The 21,319-nt window shown below is 41.6% G+C and overlaps 1 long non-coding RNA gene and 2 other non-coding genes across 4 annotated transcripts in view; 2 read left to right on the forward strand and 1 right to left on the reverse strand.

The window, feature by feature from the left end:
- Window positions 1–21,319, forward strand: part of LOC123518944 — a 48,401-nt gene that overhangs the window by 12,917 nt on the left and 14,165 nt on the right. Inside the window, exons 3-4 of one of the 2 annotated variants that reach the window (XR_006678933.1) lie at window positions 9,888–9,910; window positions 12,838–13,076. The exons of the other annotated variant lie outside the window; for it this stretch is intronic. This is a non-coding gene — a long non-coding RNA (uncharacterized LOC123518944). Of the gene's footprint in view, window positions 1–9,887; window positions 9,911–12,837; window positions 13,077–21,319 lie in introns of those variants that run through there. 2 annotated transcript variants of the gene reach the window in all.
- Trnai-uau lies at window positions 10,000–10,095 on the forward strand. Its single transcript has 2 exons — window positions 10,000–10,037; window positions 10,060–10,095. It is a non-coding gene; the product is annotated as a tRNA-Ile (tRNA).
- On the reverse strand, window positions 14,010–14,083 carry Trnaf-aaa. The gene has a single exon. It is a non-coding gene; the product is annotated as a tRNA-Phe (tRNA).

The raw sequence follows: 21,319 nt of genomic DNA on the forward strand, positions 1-21,319 counted from the left end.
ACCTTCCTGTTGCCACGTCTTTGTACCGATTGTTCAGTCAGTCAGTCAGTCAGTCAGTCAATCAGTCAGTCAGTCAGTCGGTCACAAGCAGATATAAAATTGTAGTGTAAAGTGTATAACCTATTTATCTCAATTTTTTTTTTATGTCACATTAAGTGAGCTACTCTTCTGTTATTGCCTTTCATTGTATCTCTTGTCCCTCTGCAACACACACAAAAAGACAAATAAATCAAGCTTCGGACTGCCCATCATAACGTCAAAATTCATGTTAGGAAAAGGTTGATATTTTTTTTTTTTTTTTTTTTTTTTTTTTTGCCAGTTAAATTTTTGGGGCTAATTTATTTTATGTACTAACCTCACTTTTCTTATTTCCTCATTGGCTCGGTTCTAACATTTTAATATTGAAGGCATGCATCAATTAGAGAGAGAGAGAGAGAGAGAGAGAGAGAGAGAGAGAGAGAGAGATACAGATTATTGAGTTACTGAAACACTATAAAAAAATACACTTATTCGAATTCATAAGAATTTTCATGTTGCCAAAAAAGATCAAATAAATATATACTCAGACATGAGAGTTACTGAGTGACAAATATTATAATGTAATAATATACCAAAGAAATATTTTGTTTTAGATTTATCAGCACTTTCCTGATACTCTTGTGTGTGTGTGTGTGTGTGTGTGTGTGTGTGTGTGTGTGTGTGTGTGTGTGTGTGTGTGTGTGTGTGTGTGTGTGTGTGTGTGTGTGTGTGTGTGTGTGTGTCCTTTTTTTTATGTTCTGCTTCATATATTCTCACTTTCTTTTCTTTCCAGCATTTGTCTCCTCCTCCTCCTCCTTCTTCTCCTCCTCCTCCTCCTCCTCCTCCTCCTCCTCCTCCTCCTCCTCCTCCTCCTCCTCCTCCTCCTCCTTTTTTCTCTTCCTTATTATTTACCTTATTTTTTTCTCTCTTCTAATTTTAGTTTATTATTTCTATCTCTTTCCTAGTTTCTGTTTTCCCTATCGTGTCTTTCTATCGTTATCATTTTTCTTGCATCTCTTTTATTTTTTCTGTCTTCTTAACCCTTTCAGTACCGTGACGCGTTTTCATATTCATTCTTCTTACTATTTGGTGACTTCATACAGCTTCAGAAACTTATATGTGGGATTGAAATAGTGAAGACTCTGGTCATTAGTCTTCTGACCTTTATAGACTTTTCCTAATGTCAATAAAATGGTCCAATCGAACACAAATCTCAAGGTAAAAAGTGTCTCAGTATTGAAGGAGTTAAGACTTATCTAGGAACTTCATTATACCTGAGCATGGATAAAATAGATATAAGGATGCAAAGAGAAAAATTAGGAAAGTAAGTAAAGAACGATGTTATCTGAATAAAAGTTCAATCAAATTAATGTAAAAAGAGTGATTTAACAGAAAATTAAGTGTGTGTGTTTGTGTGTGTGTGTGTGTGTGTGTGTGTGTGTGTGTGTGTGTGTGTGTGTGTGTGTGTGTGTGTGTGTGTGTGAGAGAGAGATTCCCTCGGAAGGTACTCAAGTTAAAGAGTTTTCTTGCTCGAAATGGAAATAATCGGAAATCATTAGTGCTCTGTCGGGATTTTTCTGCATGGATTTATTATGATTTTCAAGACTCATTTTTAGATTATCACCGAAAATTACTCATAAATAAACGATAACGCGACTCCATTCAGTGGCTGCTCATCAACATGCCCACTCTTCAACCTGGGAACCTTCGACAAGACCTGTGTCAGTTGCCTGAATAAATTGACACCATTGAGCAGTTTGATGGATCCTCTTGTCTGTATTTCACGTGTTTTAGAAGGAATGAATTAATCGCCGGGAGTTCACCATCTTAAAATATCACTACTTTACTTACTTTGCAATCGTGATTTGTGGTGCTATATAACATTTGGGCAATTAATTCTTTCAGAACTTGGACACATTTATACTATGAGTTTTGGGTGTGATTAAACGATTTTATTGACATTAGGAAGGATCTCTGGATGTCAGGAGTTTAATGGCCACAGTCCTCACTATTTTAATCCCCCACTTAAATTTCTGAAGCTCTAAGAAATCACCAAATAGTAAGCAGAATGAATATGGAAACTCGTCATAGTACGGAAGGGATTAAAAATTTATGACTCTTTTTCATTACATACTATATCAATTAAAATCGTATCTGGTCAGAGTCTCATTTCTCTTTCCCTTTTCGTCTCTGATGGGATGTTGCGTCTGGACATAGAAACGTTAATTATCTGAACTTGTTTTGGACCCAGGAGGCAAGACTAAGGGGTTCACGAAAGAACTTTTACTTACAAACAAGTGAGACAACGTGCAGGTGTCAGGTATGAGTAGATGTCAACATGAGACGAAGGGCAGATGCTGAACTTGCTGACGACCTGATTTAACCATATCTCTCCACCTTCTCCATTAGTCATCAGTTGCCATTCTACTGAAGCATTGTGTGTGGGAGCAAGGTGTGGGAAAGGACTTGCCTGTAATGTGACTAATATTATGAAATGTATGTATATTGACGTATAGTCTTCATTATTATGGAAAAAAATATCATATTTTTGTCTCAGATCTTTATTTTTCACGGCAGTCTCCGAAAGCGAGAAAAAAGTCCTCCACTACAACCAGAAAAATCTCAGTGGTTTCCATCATCTGTTCTTGGCTATGTGTATATTTTTTTTCAATCAAATGTATGTGTTTCGTGCAGTTTTTCTGAGGTTCATTTCTGCGTATTCACTTCTCAGCGCAACACACATAATAAGTGTGTCTTGCTTCGTTGTTGCCAGTGTAAATCTGCATCGTGTCTGGTGATGTGGCTTTACAATCATGGATGTGTTTGCGTGATGTGAAAGGAAAGTGCAGGTGTTTTGTACACAAGAAACAATAAGTTAGAAAAACAAAAAGAACGAGAAACTCATGAGGATATTAAAAAGGGAAAAACGAGGATAGAAAATTAGAGAGAGAGAGAGAGAGAGAGAGAGAGAGAGAGAGAGAGAGAGAGAGAGAAATTGATAAAATAACACAGAAAAAGTTGAGGGGAAGTAACGCATCATTTCCTACTCACAAACCACAAGTATACCCATTATCCGTTCACCTTCATTTCTCTTTCCCTCGCATTATCACATACATTTTAATGACTCGTATATAATAATGACGATCCCAACTCGGTATTTTTTCGTGGCCACGTGGAATCTGACCCTCCTGTGTGTGCCGTTAACAAAATCGCCTCGTCTCATTCAGTGGTTTGCGGGTCTCCAAGGCGATGCATTGGCAGTTGCTTCCTATTAAGACGCAGGGCCATTCAAGGAGATCGCAAGGAGTGAGTAATGAGGATGGCCACGGAGCCTTAGCCCACACTCACCGCATCTTGAGGGTTGTGTAAAATTTCTTGGCCTTGCAAATACCGGGAGGAAACTTGCGAATAGCTTTTTAAGAAACGGTCCATCGATTTTTTTTATTTGGTCTTATTTTGTTAATCAAATAGAATATCGATATCTTTGTTTTAGTACATTCTGGATGTGAAATGATAGTTTTTGTCTTTATATTCTGTAGATCTTTGGCAGTCAAATCGCTTTCTATGCAGAGTGTAAATTAGTAAAGTCAGATGTACGAAGATTTTTTTTTTTCTTTTTCTCATTCGACAGTTTGACCAGTAGAAATTTATTTACTTCCTTCTTTCTAACATCATTCTAGTTTTATTTATCTGTATCGTTTTTTACGTAATTGTGAGCATTCCTAATTACTGCTCAAGTTTCCTCGTGACATTCATACATTCTCTTTTTGATATCAGGGTGTTGAGAGGACTAAAAGAATATTTCAGCCATATATGCACGCTATCACCATTTGTACGCAATGCACAGATGAGTAACGCTATCTTGACTTGACTGGAGATAATATTAAACCATTGCATCTTGTGTCAATGTTGAACAAAATTTTCATTGCCTGTACCAGCTTCATTATCTTGCCATGAAATTATTTATCTCTAATGCTATGTGTGTGGAGGCCCATTAGGAACCATGAAAAAAGTTGCACACATAAAAGAAAAAAAGTTCTTAATTATTCATTTGAATGATTGCTGGCGTGTGTCATGGAGCAATGAGATGAAAGGCAACCAATAATTTTGGTTTAAGATTTAGACGATTCATTGATATTTTCCTTGAAGTTGACGCCTCATAGACCACACTGTGTGAATTTATGCACTTTACAACAAACGTTGTCTTTATATACATCGAAAAAATTATGCCTTTTATTATCTCATCGTGAGTTTTTTTTTTTTTTCATACCTTTAGAAGAGACAAATATTAGTTTTCAAGCTAAATTGGTGATGAAAATGTTTATCCCCTAAAGTAATGGTTTCCAAACTGCTGGTCGTCATGAGCCCTTTTTTTTTTTTTTTTTTTTTTGCGTTCATGGAGGGTTCAACTTGTATACTAGATAGAAAAAAGTACATCCTTCTCATCAACATAATAGCGAAATCAATCATTGATAATGAATATTGATAAACATTACTAAACATTGATAAACATTTTATTTATTGCTCTCTTTTGTCTGCAATATTTTAAATGTACCTGCGCAAGTGAAAACAAGTATTTTTTACAAAGCTTATAAAGGTATCAATCATGGTAGTACTGCGAGGGGTCACGCAATGGAAAACCTTGGGAAATACTGCCTTACAAATTTACCAGTATATTTAAATCATATTATCAGGTATTGAAGGTTATGAGCAGGCTGAGTTAACTGACCGTTCAGCAACTGTTCACATGCTAGTACTATTGATTGATTTCTGGCGCTCCAACAAAGAGAACTGTGACAGTAGCAAGGCTTACAAGAGAGCGCTGCCTTCCTTGTAGCCCTAGTTACCTGTGCACTTCGATAAGTAGCCTTACATCAACCACATCAGCTGAATGTCCTAGCAAGAGATTACTGAAACTTGCAACGCTGGATGGCAGATTACCTTGCCTTACCATCCAGTCCTACGCATATTGTTGACGTTATGCGTTGGCTGGATATAAACGTGTATAAATGATGCAGTGGAATCAGTGAAGGAAAGAAACTACTACTACTGCCACTGCCACTATTATTTCTACTACTACTTTTGTGTTTTCCTTCATTATATTTCAATTTATATCAAGGAGAATAGTACCTCCGTCTACTTCCACAGCGCAGCGTGAGCCCAGTGGTGCCCTCTGTCGGGTATCTGAGGGAGGTCTGCTAGTCCATATCAGCAGCCAACATCAAAGGCCTTTAAGTCGGAATTGAAGCTACATTTGGCGAGTCCGTGTTAGCGCTCAGCTCGCGTCAGGCTCACCCACACACCGCCCTCGCCTGCAACACATTACTCATTAGATATTACTGTGGTTTGTGCCGTGTGTGTGTGTTTGTGTGTGTGTGTGTGTGTGTGTGTGTGTGTGTGTGTGTGTGTGTGTGTGTGTGTGTGTGTGTGTGTGTGTGTGTGTTTGTGTTAAAAGGGAGGGGTTTTTTCAGTGTTTGACCTAATAAGATTTTTTTTTTTTATGTAAAATTCGAAAAAAAACCGATGTTTCATGGTGAAATTATGTTTTAGTTTTTCCTATTTCAGAAAAAAAAAATTTAATTCTTGCCACCCGCCATACACACACACACACACACACACACACACACACACACACACACACACACACACACACACACACACAACGGGAGTACATCTCGCTATTAAACTTCCACCAAAGTATTTATGGAATAAAAAAAAAAGATGAAATACGTATCCATCCCTTTCTTCTTCTTTCCCCATTTTCCTCCTCCTCACCTTCCCTTATCCCCACATCCCCCTCTCCCCCGACCCTGTCCTCCACTTCGTCCCCCGCGCCTCGGAAAGGACCACCAATAACACAAGAGCAATATTTTCATCTCCCTAGGGTGAGTGTGGCCGCGATCTTTCCGGCCCTGTTCAGAATAGGCTTAGCGTGAGCATTAGAGATAGACAGGACAAGACAAGCAGGTAGATAGATCGGTCTGTCGGTCTGTCGGTCGGTCGACACAACGAAGCGATACGGAAGTGAAATGCTAAAGGTTATTGCTACATTGTATTGTTTTTTTTTTTTTTTTTTTATGTATATACGACGTTATAGTTAGACTTCGTTGGCTTCCCATTAACCTGTATCGACGAGGGCCAGTGGGTCGGTGAGGGTGGCGCAGAGGGGGTCAGCGAGGGGGCAGGCACGGAGGGGGAGTGGTAGCAGTAAGCGTCTCCAGGGGCCGTAGGGCTCACCATTTTGTGGCGTGTGGCTCCATCGCTCAATAAGAGGATTGTTCTAAGTCCAACGGGAGGCTGCCTCTGTTCCTGCTGCTGCACGTGCCTCCACCTTCACTTCCACCACCACCACCACTACCATTTCTACCTCCATCACCACCACCACCACTATTTCCACCTCCACCTCCACAAATAACATCATAACCACCACAATATTATCAACATGTTTTTAACCCCTTGAATACCATGACGCATTTCCATATTCATTTTGTTTACTATTTAGTGATTTTGTACAGCTTTATAAACTCATGTGGGGGATTAAGATAGTGAAGACTCTGGCCATTAATCTTCTGACCTCCGTAGACCCTTCCAATGTCAATAAAATGGTTTAATCGTACGCAAATCTCAAGGTAAAAATAAATCCCATTACTGAGGAGCTTAACTTAATCAACTTTAACAACTGCCCTAACAACAGCAACAATAACAACAATAACGATAACAATGCAAGGAAGTTTCATTCGTATGCCATCATTAACACTTACTTAACTATTTCTTCTTCGTTATCGCGCGTGACATGTTTTTTTTTTTTTTTATTTTGATATATATAATGTCCTCTAAGAGTTACATTTAATTAAACGAGTGTCTGTGTAAATAGTTTGGTATGCCACTTATTTCTTTTGAACTGTTACTATCAATGATTCTTTTACGTTTTTATAGTTTTTTGTTGATCATAATGTCTATCTTTTTTTTTCATTTACTTCTTTTCTTATGCTTATGTTAGTCTGTGTGTGTGTGTGTGTGTGTGTGTGTGTGTGTGTGTGTGTGTGTGTGTGTGTGTGTGTCTGTCTCTCTCTCTCTCTCTCTCTCTCTCTCTCTCTCTCTCTCTCTCTCTCTCTCTCTCTCTCTCTCTCTCTCTCTCTCTCTCTCTCTCTCTCTCTCTCTCTCTCTCTCTCTCTCTCTCTCTCTCTCTCTCTCTCTCTCTCTCTCTCTCTCTCTCTCTCTCTCTCTCTCTCTCTCTCTCTCTCTCTCTCTCTCTCTCTCTCTCTCTCTCTCTCTCTCTCTCTCTCTCTCTCTCTCTCTCTCTCTCTCTCTCTCTCTCTCTCTCTCTCTCTCTCTCTCTCTCTCTCTCTCTCTCTCTCTCTCTCTCTCTCTCTCTCTCTCTCTCTCTCTCTCTCTCTCTCTCTCTCTCTCTCTCTCTCTCTCTCTCTCTCTCTCTCTCTCTCTCTCTCTCTCTCTCTCTCTCTCTCTCTCTCTCTCTCTCTCTCTCTCTCTCTCTCTCTCTCTCTCTCTCTCTCTCTCTCTCTCTCTCTCTCTCTCTCTCTCTCTCTCTCTCTCTCTCTCTCTCTCTCTCTCTCTCTCTCTCTCTCTCTCTCTCTCTCTCTCTCTCTCTCTCTCTCTCTCTCTCTCTCTCTCTCTCTCTCTCTCTCTCTCTCTCTCTCTCTCTCTCTCTCTCTCTCTCTCTCTCTCTCTCTCTCTCTCTCTCTCTCTCTCTCTCTCTCTCTCTCTCTCTCTCTCTCTCTCTCTCTCTCTCTCTCTCTCTCTCTCTCTCTCTCTCTCTCTCTCTCTCTCTCTCTCTCTCTCTCTCTCTCTCTCTCTCTCTCTCTCTCTCTCTCTCTCTCTCTCTCTCTCTCTCTCTCTCTCTCTCTCTCTCTCTCTCTGTATCTCTGTCTGTCTTTCCTCCCTGCCTGGTGCGCCACGGAAAACACAGAAAAGGCACGTATTTACATAACGTAAAAGCCAATGCAATCGAAACCACAGCATACATACATACATACATACGCTTAGCTTTTGTCCTCTGGTATTTTTTCATCTCTCTTTATGTATCAACTTTAGAAATTACATTAAGAAGGAGGATCGCATGAAGGAGGCAGCGCTTCAATACAGTTTGCTGGTCCATTACGCTTTTATTTGCTTATGTTACTCCACAAAAGAAAATACAGAAGGAGGAGGAGGAGGAGGAGGAGGAGGAGGAGGAGGAGGAGGAGGAGGAAGAAGAAAGCTTAGTCAGTTTCCTCGGTGGTGTCCAGAGAGAGAGAGAGAGAGAGAGAGAGAGAGAGAGAGAGACGACTAAAAGTGAATATTAAAGAAATGAAAGTTTACGTTAGGTGAAAATAAGAATAGACAATATAGAAAATAATAACGAATAAAAAAAACTTACTGAAAAAAAAATGAAAAGAAAACGAAAGAATTGAGAAAAAAATAAATGCAACAACTCGAATAGAAAACAATGAGAAAAAAAAAGCTAAAAGCAGAGAGAGAGAGAGAGAGAGAGAGACGCCGTCGGACCCCAAGAACAAGTCTGCAAGTGAAGCCGAAACTAATGGAAGATGAAATTGTCTGTAAATTGTAGAGGATTGACGTTCTGAAATAGAGCCGTAGGAGGGTTCTTGTGTCCTCTCAACGGGACGAGCACGGGAGGAGAAGCAGCATCGTCTCTACGTGTCTCTCTCTCTCTCTCTCTCTCTCTCTCTCTCTCTCTCTCTCTCTCTCTCCTCATCATCATTCTTCTTTATCTTCATTCCCTCAACTCAGATATTTTTCCTATTCTTTTTCTTTTTATTCTTTTGTTTTTTTTAGTTTTCTCAATTTTCTTGTCGTTCTATCTCCATTTCTATCTTCTTTAGTGTGTTTAATTATTCCCTCTGCTCTTTTTCTTTCTATTCTTACTCGTCCCTGTCTCTCATAATTTATTGTTTTCCCCTCTTTATTCATTTAAGTGGTGTTACTCTTCCTCTGTCCATCCTCTTTCTTTTTTCCTGGATTTTCTTTCTTTCTGTGTTTTTTTTTTTTTCTAGACAGTCCATCCTCTGTTCCTCTCATAACAGCCCACCAGTCTAATCCACCCTCTTCTTTACTGCCCCTCTCCACATCGAAGGCTTTCAACGGGAAGTTATTGGAGATGTGATAAGGTTTTGGACTTCCACATAAGCATAAGCATAAGGTAAACACTGGTGGGTTATGATGTGATGTAGTCTTCTGTGTGTGATGCGGAACGATGCGTGTTTCATTTTTTTCTATTCTCTCTCTCTCTCTCTCTCTCTCTCTCTCTCTCTCTCTCTCTCTCTCTCTCTCTCTCTCTCTCTCTCTCTCTCTCGGTAATGTCACCTTTTAGTCAAAGTTGTCGTAATACTGATATATTTGTGAAGGGAGAGAGAACAGACTGAGATAAGCACACACACATACTCAAATACACACACACACACACACACACACACACACACACACACACACACACACACACACACACACACACACCACGCAGAAAGTTAGGGCCAAATTTTCCTAATCATTACGTCTTACTGCAGTCTTGTTGGTGATATAGTGGCATATAATTGGTAACACATAAGAGTGTCTCGCTGCAGACCACTGTGGAGAGCCTCGCCTTGGCTACCACTGCAGTTTGCGGGGCATTATCTTTTCATTCAGGCTGGCAAGGGTTACTTAACAGAGGTTTTTGATGATATTAATGCATGCACTTTTTTGTATCATTGCTTTCTTGTCTTTAAACAGTCTGAGAATATCATCACATAAGTCGTTTTAGTCTTTTTTGTCCTTTTGCCTTAATTCGAAATTTAGTTCAATGTATCTTTGATCACGAGAAAGATTTTACTTGCATGGAAACTAAAAATTTCTTATCTCTTCCATTCCAGACGATGCTTCACTGGGAACTACTGTAAGCACATCTTTTCATGCATTTGTTACTATTGGAATTCTTTTTATTATTATGTATTCATTTGGTGAGAAATTGTGAATGGTGTGTAAGCCCCTGTGGCGCAATCGGTTAGCGCACGGTACTTATACGACAGTTCTTGTGTCTAAGCCATGCCGGGGTTGTGAGTTCGAGCCTCACCAGGGGCAGTTACATTACAGGGACTGCCACGTGCAGGACTGAAGGTTTCCTGCACCTTCCCTTAATGTCTTTTTTTTATTTCATTTAATTATATTTATTCATTTATTTGTGTGTGTGTGTGTGTGTGTGTGTGTGTGTGTGTGTGTGTGTGTGTGTGTGTGTGTGTGTGTGTGATATTTTCAAGTCGAACGTTTTGTCTAATGGACGCTCCCTCACGCAAAGAAAAAATGATATGAAGAAATTTCTTGAACAGCTCTCGGTGATTTGGCGAAAGTCATTTGATGGAATCTTCCAATGTTATAGCGTTCCACTCCCTATTTTCAGTCACCTTCCAGAAACATTATTATTCAAACCAAGACTCCTCAGCGATATGAATAAAATTCCTTCGAATGGACTGAGAAAATCAAGCACATGTTTATAAATCTGAATCACTGAGGAACCTTCACTCATTGCCACTCTAAAACAAAATGTCCCTTTGATCTGGAAGAAAATCTATGACATTTTTTTCAAGGAATCTTGTCGTTATGAGGAGCAAGGTAACCAAGTCAAAGTAACCAGTCACCATCTTCCCCTGCATCTCTCCCTATCTTCCCTATCTCTCCCTCCTCCCACATACGTATCACCAACATTAGCATCGCGCGCAGACCTCCACTTAATGCAGTAACAGTAGTCTGGCCTCCCTTGTCCCTGAGAGGCCCAGCCAGCGTCCCCTTCCCTTTTCCTTCCCTTCCCTTGCTGCTGCTCCTTTGCTCCTCTTCCTCCCCCGCCCGCTCCTCCCCATCAGACATCCGTTCCTGAGGGAGGCTCGACTGGCCCCGGCCACGCCCACCTCCTCACAGCCGGTAACCAAGCGTGGAGGCTGGGAAGTGCTCCTCCTAAATGTCGTTTGTGATGTGTAGATACTATGGAAATGAAGCAGGTTAAGTTTTCATGGGGCACTACAGCTAGGGGAATGTGATCGAGGATAGGGACTGTGTGTGTGTGTGTGTGTGTGTGTGTGTGTGTGTGTGTGTGTGTGTGTGTGTGTGTGTGTGTGTGTGTGTGTGTGTGTGCTCGCGCGCGCCTGTGGACAATCATTGATGATTAATAAATTGTCTTTTTTTCTACTCATTCACATCACTTCTTTCTTTATTTTGTTGTGTAGTTTTCTTAATCAAATTGTAATCACAATGTATTAATTGTAATTCAGTAAGTTTTAAAATTATTAATTCGTTTACTCAGTCGAAAAAGAACTCCTTGAAGAAATTTCCAGTCAATTAATTATAATTTTTGGTATCAATGTTATAAAGTCATATATTTCTAATGACATGTGTTTACATATTCGTGTATTTATGTATACGTATATATATATATATATATATATATATATATATATATATATATATATATATATATATATATATATATATATATATATATATATATATATATATATATATATATAGTGTTTCACTGTGTGTGTGTTTCACTGTTTCACTGTTTGATCTGTTGCAGTCTCTGACGAGACAGCCAGACGTTACCCTACGGAACGAGCTCAGAGCTCATTATTTCCGATCTTCGGATAGGCCTGAGACCAGACACACACCACACACCGGGACAACAAGGTCACAACTCCTCGATTTACATCCCGTACCTACTCACTGCTAGGTGAACAGGGGCTACACGTGAAAGGAGACACACCCAAATATCTCCACCCGGCCGGGGAATCGAACCCCGGTCCTCTGGCTTGTGAAGCCAGCGCTCTAAGCACTGAGCTACCGGGCGTGTGTGTGTGTGTGTGTGTGTGTGTGTGTGTGTGTGTGTGTGTGTGTGTTCCTGCGCACGCGTACATAGGCATGTATATCTGTTTGTATGTATGCATGTATGCACGTGTAGGAAGGAGCAGCTGAGGTTCCTCTCTTCCCTCTCGCACACGCTCTGATGAATTAGAATTACAATAATATGTGATAACAAGGATGGCCGAGGCTGCCTGATGGAAGGGACGGGGAGGGGCAGAGTGAGGGAGGGAGGGGTGATGATAGGCGGAGGGGATTGGGGATCATATATCATCCTGGATCCTTCCCCATTTACCTTACCTCTCCCTGCTCTCCCTCCTCGCTCTCTCCCTCTCTCCCCCGCCCCTTTCACTTTCCTCGTACATGTATACAAAAAAGGATAATAAAAAAGAAGGCAACGTATAAAAAATGCTTAACTGATTTTTCTCTGCATTGAGAAGCAAATGTCGATAAAATATATTAGCATGTATATATAAAAAGCGGTTCGATATGTAATAGTAGTAACTGGTGGTGTGTGTGTGTGTGAGAGAGAGAGAGAGAGAGAGAGAGAGAGAGAGAGAGAGAGAGAGAGAGACAATATTGCGTATTATTCTTGCATAGTTTTGCGTGCGATGTGTTTGTGTGTATATATGTACGCTTGTGTCTGTGGGGAGGGGGATTGGATGGAGACGAAGAAAAGTTAACTGAACAAGGCAAGATTTCTAATAACTTTTCTCTTTTTTCCCTTTCATTTTGCGTGTGTTGGACTTTAACTTTTATTACTTTTCATGTGGTAGAAAGTAATGCTGAGAGGAAAGAAATGTGATGAAATTCAGTCTTTAAGTTTTATATAATTTTTCTTATGTTTACTGAGATGATGAATAGGGTTCCTTTGTGTGTGTGTGTGTGTGTGTGTGTGTGTGTGTGTGTGTGTGTGTGTGTGTGTGTGTGTGTGTGTTAACCTCTCATACATAGTTAAACGTTCTTTATCAATAGATTCCCGGAACAAAGGTTACGCAGAGCAGCTTACAGGGAGAAAAAATGATCAGAAAATTATACAAAAAAAATGGTACAAAAAATGGTCCGGAAAGGAAGTAGACCCTTGGAAGGAGTGAAGGAAGCTCAACCAATCGTGAAGGATGGACGAGGGAAGGATGGCTGGAAGAATAAAGGAATATGGGAGAGATAGAAAAAAATAAGTAAAACAAAGAAAAAGAAATTAAAAAAAACACAGATTTTCGATTAAACAGAAAGTAAGGAATGACTAATGTAAAATTTAAGAAAGTATACAGATGGAATAAAAATGTGGAGAATGAGCAGAAAAATATGAATTAATGAATAGAGAGAGAGAGAGAGAGAGAGAGAGAGAGAGAGAGAGCACATATAAAGTTAGGAAATGTGTGTTTTACGTTCTATAATTCATCACAGGCAATTATCTAGTCACTGGTCTGAAGAAAAGATCATTGAGATATTTTGCGTTGAGTAGCGAGAGATGACGTCCTTTGTTCCCTGGGATTTTGACAGTAAATATCTGAACTGTTGATTTTTTGTATCTAACGGAAAAGGAGAAGCTGGTAAAGAGCAACAAAAAAAAATAAAGAAAAAGCCTACTTGATTGCCAGTTCCCTTAAAGATGAGTCGAACTAGCTAAAAGTCTGGGACAAATGTCTTAATTTTAATAGACTGGTAGACAGATAGATTTTTGTTATTACCTTCCTTTGTGTTCCCCCATCCTTGCTTCTCTTACACCATTTATGTGCTTTTCATTCAATACACTGTTAAATTGAGTGATAGATAAACACCTCCCGGGCACTTGTGTTCAGCTACCTAGCCCTAAAAGTGTTTAATGATAATACAGTTGTGGAAAATATAGCAAAGTCTGTGTATGGAGGGGGGGGGTGCCTGCGTGTGTGTGTGTGTGTGTGTGTGTGTGTGTGTGTGTGTGTGTGATTCACTGTTTGATCTGCTGCAGTCTCTTACGAGACAGCCAGACGTTACCCTACGGAACGTGCTCAGAGCTCATTATTTCCGATCTTCGAATAGGCCTGAGACCAGGCACACACCACACACCGGGACAACAAGGTCACAACTCCTCGATTTACATCCCGTACCTACTCACTGCTAGGTGAACAGGGGCTACACGTGAAAGGAGACACACCCAAATATCTCCACCCGGCCGGTGAATCGAACCCCGGTCCTCTGGCTTTTTAAACCAACGCTCTAACCACTGAGCTACCGGGCCGTGTGTGTGTGTGTGTGTGTGTGTGTGTGTGTGTGTGTGTGTGTGTGTGTGTGTGTGCTGTATGTATACAGAGTAATAAGAAAAAAAACACCAGCCAGAAATAGTTATGCCAGGAACTATTTTTTATAAACACCGTTATACAAAACCACGTCATAAGAGAGAGAGAGAGAGAGAGAGAGAGAGAGAGAGAGAGAGAGAGAGAGAGACCGAGACACCCCCCCTCCGAAAAAAAAAAGAAAAGAAAAGAAAAAGAAACAGTCCACCCCTTCAGCAGACAACCCGACCCTCAATAACTGCGTCCACAATCTCCCATGAAGATTAAATATAATAAAATGCATTAGGGATGTACTCTAACCCCCCTACCTCCCTTCCTAACCTCCCTATACACTTCCTCCTCCTTCCTCTCCTCCTCCCTCCCCTTCGGTTCTCTTAGCCCCTCCGCCGCCTCTTCCTCCCTCTCTCCCTCCATCCCGGACAATGGTGGCGAGGAAGGGTTACAAAGAAGAATACAAAAAGGAAGGTGGGCATTAAACCATCCTTAGCGCCCCTCATCTTATTTACAGCATGGATACATTTTAATATAAACTGCTGACCTGCCGGCTAGAAAGAGGCCCACCCTTCACAACGCAGCGCGGAGTGAGAGAGAGAGAGAGAGAGAGAGAGAGAGAGAGAGAGAGAGAGAGAGAGAGAGAGAGAGAGATTAATATTAGGTTCACCATAAACTAGCTGTATTTATTAAAACCGAGAAAACTTGGACTTCCACTTTCTTGTAATGCTAATAATAGTCATAACACACTTAATACAGTTACCAATAAATTACCAAAGCCAAGATTAAGTAAATAAAAGTAAAGATAAATCAGCTTTGTGTTATGTTTAATGCAAAGACAACGAAATATTTACGAGAAAAAAAGAAACCAAGGCTAAACAAACTAATCGTCTTTCTTCAACTCTCTAAAAAAATATATTGTGTGCCATTCCGCGCGTCACCTCTCCGCTCTCTCCCTCCCTCTTCCCCTTCCTCCCTAGCTCACTCACTCCCTGCCTTCCATCTCTATCTCTCTCCCCATTTCCCCCTTTCCAGCTTCCAAACAGTAACCTAGGCCATCCGGCGTCTGTTTACCCCATATGAATAATAACATACATGAAAAAAAATCTCAGCGGGTCGTTTTTGAATACTCGCGTGATTGAAAAAGGTGTGGCGAGTTTTTTGGCGAGTTTTTTTGCGCGACCTTCGTTCCCTCCATCCCCGAAACCTTCCTGTATACCCCGTGGCGCCTGGCGGGGGGCATGGAGGGAGGGAGACGAGCGAAGAGGAAGAAGATAGAGAAGGAATAAAAACGTGAATAAGGATGTGAAAGGAAACATTGAGATTCTGAGAGGTTGGAAGGAATAAAAGCACAAAAAGAGGACATGGTGTTCTTTAATCGTTCTTGTGGTAAAAAGGAGGAGAGTGAACGGCCAAGAACCGAGGCAGGGAAGAGAGGTAGGAATTTAATAACTAGTTTTTGATAAGTCCTCGTACATAAGGTGAGTGAGGTCTAATAATGCGGTGTGAGGAGGCGTGTAGGGGAGCGCGGCTGTGTATGGTAGGGAGGGGAAGGAAGAGGAGGAAGAGGAGGAGGCAGTCATTAATTAAAAGAAGTGGAAGCTCGCCCTTGAACACGCGGACCATGACCTATGAGCGCCCACTCCCTGTTTCCCCGAGTCCTTTTATTCTCTGCTTTGGTCCCCTTTGTCGTCATTGCCAGCGTCGTCTTCATTGCCTTCCTCTTTTCCTATAAGTCACGTGTTTATATATATATATATATATATATATATATATATATATATATATATATATATATATATATATATATATATATATATATATATATATATATATATATATATATAATTCTTTACCGTTCTCATTATGTCTCTCGTTTTTTATAGTGAAATTTTCTGTGATTGTGATGGTCTACCTTTTTTCTCATTTATTTATTGTCTTGTGGAGCTCCAGCCCAAAAAAAAATTTTGTTTTTTAATTTGTCCGTCTTCTACAACAAATTGTCAGTAATTTTTTTTTTATCTGTCTATTTATCTAACGATTTGTCCATTTTTCTATAGAGTTATCTTTATTTCCTCTATTCTTTATTTCTTCTTTATTTTCATGCTCCTCTTTTTCTTGTTATTTTCATTTCTCTTCTTTCACATCTTACGTCACCACTACTACAACCACCACCACCACCACCACCACCACCACCACCAGTGCCCTCACGTCTCTAGTCTTGCCCACATGAACTCCACTGCCCGTCATCTGGTGGGTTCCCATGTCTCCCTTCACGCCTTAGACATTCCTTCCCCACTCACCCCACCCACTTTTCACACATTTTTTCTCTCTTGTTCCTCTGCCTCCTCCTTCGCATCCTTCTTCACCTTCTCCTTGAGTGCCTGTAGGTGGAGAGTCTAGCACGATTTTTCACGCTTGTCAGTGAGAAAACGTTACTAGATAGGGAAGTATTTTGTTGACAGTTCCAGCATGTATTGGTGTCGACACAGGCTTGCAGTTGCAAAGATAGGTATTAGTAGATACCTTCGGAGTTCCACAGATGCGCAATTAGATGAGAATGGATGGCAAGATAATTGGGTTTTGTTTGTGATCAAATCTAAAGCATAAAGTATAGGATAGTTTAGATGAAGGCTCCTCCCCACCCACCCATCCATTCTGCCACCTATCCATCGATCAGAGTGGGCTATAGCTATAGACCCGTATTCCGAAGCACTTTGCTCTCTTACCATCACTGCTTTTCAAGGGCTCCAGTTGAAGATAGTTGTGTTTTTAAGAGTGTGTTTTTTTATGGTTCTGGTGATTGATTGGCAAGATTTCTAGTTTATTAAAAGGAGAAACAGTCTTAAAAATCCGACTAGTTGTCTCTGTGGCCTTGGAAAATCGTTGTAGTGAGAGGGGAAGGCGTTTCTGAATACGGGCTATAGAAAGATGAAGCAATGGATGGCTGACTCAAGGCTCTCCGTGTCATTCTTACGCTTGCCCTACCATCTCTCTAACTCTTCCTTCAGGATTATGCAAATCATTGAAAAAAGCGTATAGGTGATAGATTCTCTCTCTCTCTCTCTCTCTCTCTCTCTCTCTCTCTCTCTCTCTCTCTCTCTCTCTCTCTCTCTCTCTCTCTCTCTCTCTCACGAACGAATTAATGAATGAACGAATGAAACAAAAGAATGAATGTGGTTACCGATGAAGGAATTAACGAAGTAACGACTGTCATCCACTTCAGCTCTTGCGAGCCGCTGTGGTGAGAGAGAGAGAGAGAGAGAGAGAGAGAGAGAGAGAGAGAGAGAGAGAGAGAGAGAGAGAGAGAGAGAGAGAGAGAGAATAAGAGGAAAAGAAAAGAGAAGAGAAGAGAGAAAAAAAGTTTGGTTTAATGAAAAGAACTCATCCTAAGAAATCATGTAACTTAAAGATGCAAATAATGATAATAATAATAATAAAATAATAATAATAATAATAATAATAATAATAATAATAATAATAACGATAATAATAATGATAATAAAAATAAACACGATAATAATAATAAGAATAATAATAAGAATAATAATAACAATGACATCAACAAAATAACATCATTCAAGAACAACAGTATAACATTCAGCTTCCGTGCATAGTAACGATGCATTCTGGCACACTTTTTAAGAGTCAAACCGTATGAAGTGGCTACTGTGAACTTGGCAGAGAAGACTGATGGAGTAAAGGCAGAGGAGGCAATAGTAGAGGAAGTAATGGTGGTCGTAGTAATAGTGGTGGTGGAGGAGGTGGTGGCTTAGGCCGGAGGCAGGGCGTTGTGGTGGATGGCTGGATGGCTGGATGGATGGATGGATGGCTGGTTGGCTGGCTGGCTGGTTGGCTGGCTGGCTGGGAGAGATGCATTTGAGTTGAGGTTCTGTTGGCATCTTGCAACCCGACCGCCCGGGGACCCTTGTTGCTGTTTCACCGCTGCGCCGCCACCACACCGCAGCCCGGACTCCCCACTGAAGCAAATCTTATCGCTCGGTTGGCCCCTCGATCGCCGCGGAGTCATCTTGTGGGGACACTGGGAATCGAGATTTTATTGGTCACTCAGCACGTTACTGGGACCGAGGGAAGGAGAAGGGGACGGGAGGGAGTGGGAGGGGAAAGGTCACTCCCTGAGGCGAAGAGAAACGAAGTGGAGTGAGAGAAAGGGCTGGCTGGGGAGGAGCTGTCTGGTGGTGACGTGCCCGCCTCGTCATTTGAATACGTCACCCGCATGCCCGCCGCTCCCTAACAATGAGCAGCTTGAGTTACCCCACCACTACCACTACCACCACTACCACTAGTTCCCCGTCTCCCTTGGTCCCCTCAGCCACCCTGCTGCCTGCCTGCTCCACTCCCTGCTTCTCTTCCTACCTCTCCAGTTCGCCTTCCTCCTCTTCTCCTCCTCTAATTCCTCTCTCTATGATGTCGAATCGAGAATGCTGACCTCTTCTCCTTTTCTCCTTTTCTCCTTCTCTTCTCTTGCTCTCCTTATGATCCTCCTCTTCTTCCCTCTCCTTCAGCACTCCCTCAACACCTCTTTCCAAACTGTATCTATAAAAACTTTGCGGTGTTCGGTTCCACCATTTCTTGATTTTCCCTCATTTTTTCCAGTGTAGTGACGAAGTCTTACCGGTATAATAATTTGCTCTTACCCTGTGAGTCTCGCCTAATGATTCCCTCCGCAGAAAAGACAGTTACATTAATTTCATAATTGGGGAAAAATGGATCTCTGCATAAGGGAAGTCCTGCTGTAAAGAGAGAGAGAGAGAGAGAGAGAGAGAGAGAGAGAGAGAGAGAGAGAGAGAGAGAGACACACACACACACACACACACACACACACACACACACACACACACACACACACACACACACACACACACACACACACACACACACACACACACACACACACACACACACACACACACACACACCACCACCACCACCACCACCACCACCACCACCACCACCACGATTTCTGAGAGACAACCTTGACACTGGAAACAGAAGAGAAGAAAGAAACAAAAAATGGAAATAAATGAAGGTTTCTGAACTTAGACGAAAGGAACGCATTAAAGAAATAAATAATGTCGACTGGGAAAGAAAATAGTAAATGGTATTGAATGATTGAGATGACGTGTGTGTGTGTGTGTGTGTGTGTGTGTGGGTGTGTCTGGTGAGAGTGAGGTTCGACGCTAGGAGTGAGAGTGCAAGAGGAGAAGAAAGGAGGGTTTGTCAGAACTTGAGGCTAAGGATGTAATGCCGTAGTAGCTCTTACAGCGCTCTCTCTCCGTCTCGTCTCTTAATTCTCTTCATTCTTTCATTGTGGGAATCTGTCGTTGCATCGCCCTGCCAAGACCTGCTGAAGTGTGTGTGTGTGTGTGTGTGTGTGTGTGTGTGTGTGTGTGTGTGAGAGAGAGAGAGAGAGAGAGAGAGAGAGAGAGAGAGATTATAATTACATTTATCTATTTATTTGTTCACTTTCGAAGAAGTTATATATTTCATTTTTTTTCCTTTTACAGATGAGCTTAATGAATTTGAACTAAAGTCTTTCTGAAACTTCATTAACCTCAAAAATATAAACGCTAAAAAATAGATGACATGAATACTTTTTTTTCACACCAATCTAAATTATTAATGTATGTATTAAAATTTTGGTGTTGAGAACAGAGTGCATTCCAATTGAATTTCTTACGATTCCTTCTTTCACTTGGTCTGTGTCTATGGCGGGCGCAGGTCAGGCAGCGTCGCCGCACCAATACAATTCAAAGATTTCAAGGGGCCCTTCTGCAGCCAAGAGTCGATGCAAGGCGTGAGGTGAGTGGCTGGCAGCATTCACGTCCCGCAGCCAGCATACCACACCAGGCTGCCTGACGCTACGTGCCGTGCTCACAACAATACAGTAACGCTCCCCTGTGATGCAGATTGGGGCAGAGCGTGGGGCAGGCCAGCTGGGGTGTATGACGAGAGGAAGGGTTAGAGGGAGACGAGCGAAGGGAGGAGAGGAATAGGGGAGGGGTAAAGGAGGAGGGTAGATAGACAGGTAGGCGGGGCAGGGACGAAAAGGGCACGGGGTAGGTAGGCCAGCCGTGCCCACCAGCCCTCAGTATGCTAATGTTCTATACCTCAGCGTGCTCCTCCTGCGCTCTCCTTCTCGCACGTCGCACGGAACACCAAGGGTAGTCGTGTGCTCCTCTCTCTCGATGGAGTACTCGTTGAGAGGCGCTATTCCCGCTGCTCGAGGACTCCGCGAATGGAAAGGCGTCTAGTGTCCTCGCCGGCCGTGTCCTGGAGAAGCATGGAGAGAATGTCAATGTCGCGTGTCGTATTGTGGCGGAGTGCCCTGAGCAGGTGCTGAAGAAGGCCTAGGAGGAGCTGCAGCCTCGGAAGACTCAGTGGCGACCGTGTACAAAAATTCGATGAGGAGGCGCTGCAGTGGTGGAGGGTGCACGGAGTTTGACAAGTGTGTGACAAGAGTGGCCCTGAAAAGCTCCCAAGTCTGGTCAAGTTCAGAGGCTCAGTGTGTTGGCTGAGCTTTACCAAGAGTGTCATGTGCTTGTAGCGACCATGGCCCTCACGCCGCAGAGTGTGGAGTGCTTGTTGGCTAGTCCTTGTGCTGTTGACGGCGAAGTGTGGCGGCGAAGGCAGTCAAGTCCCTCTGGTTTCAGTGTCGTGAAGAAAACTCCGCTTTTATATTATATACTAGAATTACACCAAGAAGAAACAGTGAATTCAAGACAGAAACATTAATATAACTATGCAATACGGTAACTATTTTTATACTGTTAATTTAGTAGCTCATGTGGCTTAACCCCTTCAATACTGGAACACAATTTTACCTCGAGAGTGTGTACGATTAGACTTTTTTTTATATTAAGAATGTTCTATGAAGGTCAGAATATTAATGGTTACAGTCTTCACTATTTTAATCCCCCCCCAAAAAAAAAGTTTCTGAAGTTGTATAAAAGCACCAAATAGTAAGCAGAATGAATGAGAAAACTCGTCATGGTACTGAAGAGGTTAAAAATTAAACATGTATATATTAAGATTTCACCTTTAACAAAAACATCAATATCGTTCTACTGTATGGATATAGCATTACATTGTCTATACAGCCAGTGTATCATCTAGTAGAGTGACAGTAAATGAATGATATTGAAACTGAAATGCGTCAATATCATCAA

This window comes from Portunus trituberculatus, chromosome 44 (genome assembly GCF_017591435.1).
Source record: "Portunus trituberculatus isolate SZX2019 chromosome 44, ASM1759143v1, whole genome shotgun sequence".
Taxonomy (NCBI): Eukaryota; Metazoa; Arthropoda; class Malacostraca; order Decapoda; family Portunidae; genus Portunus; species Portunus trituberculatus.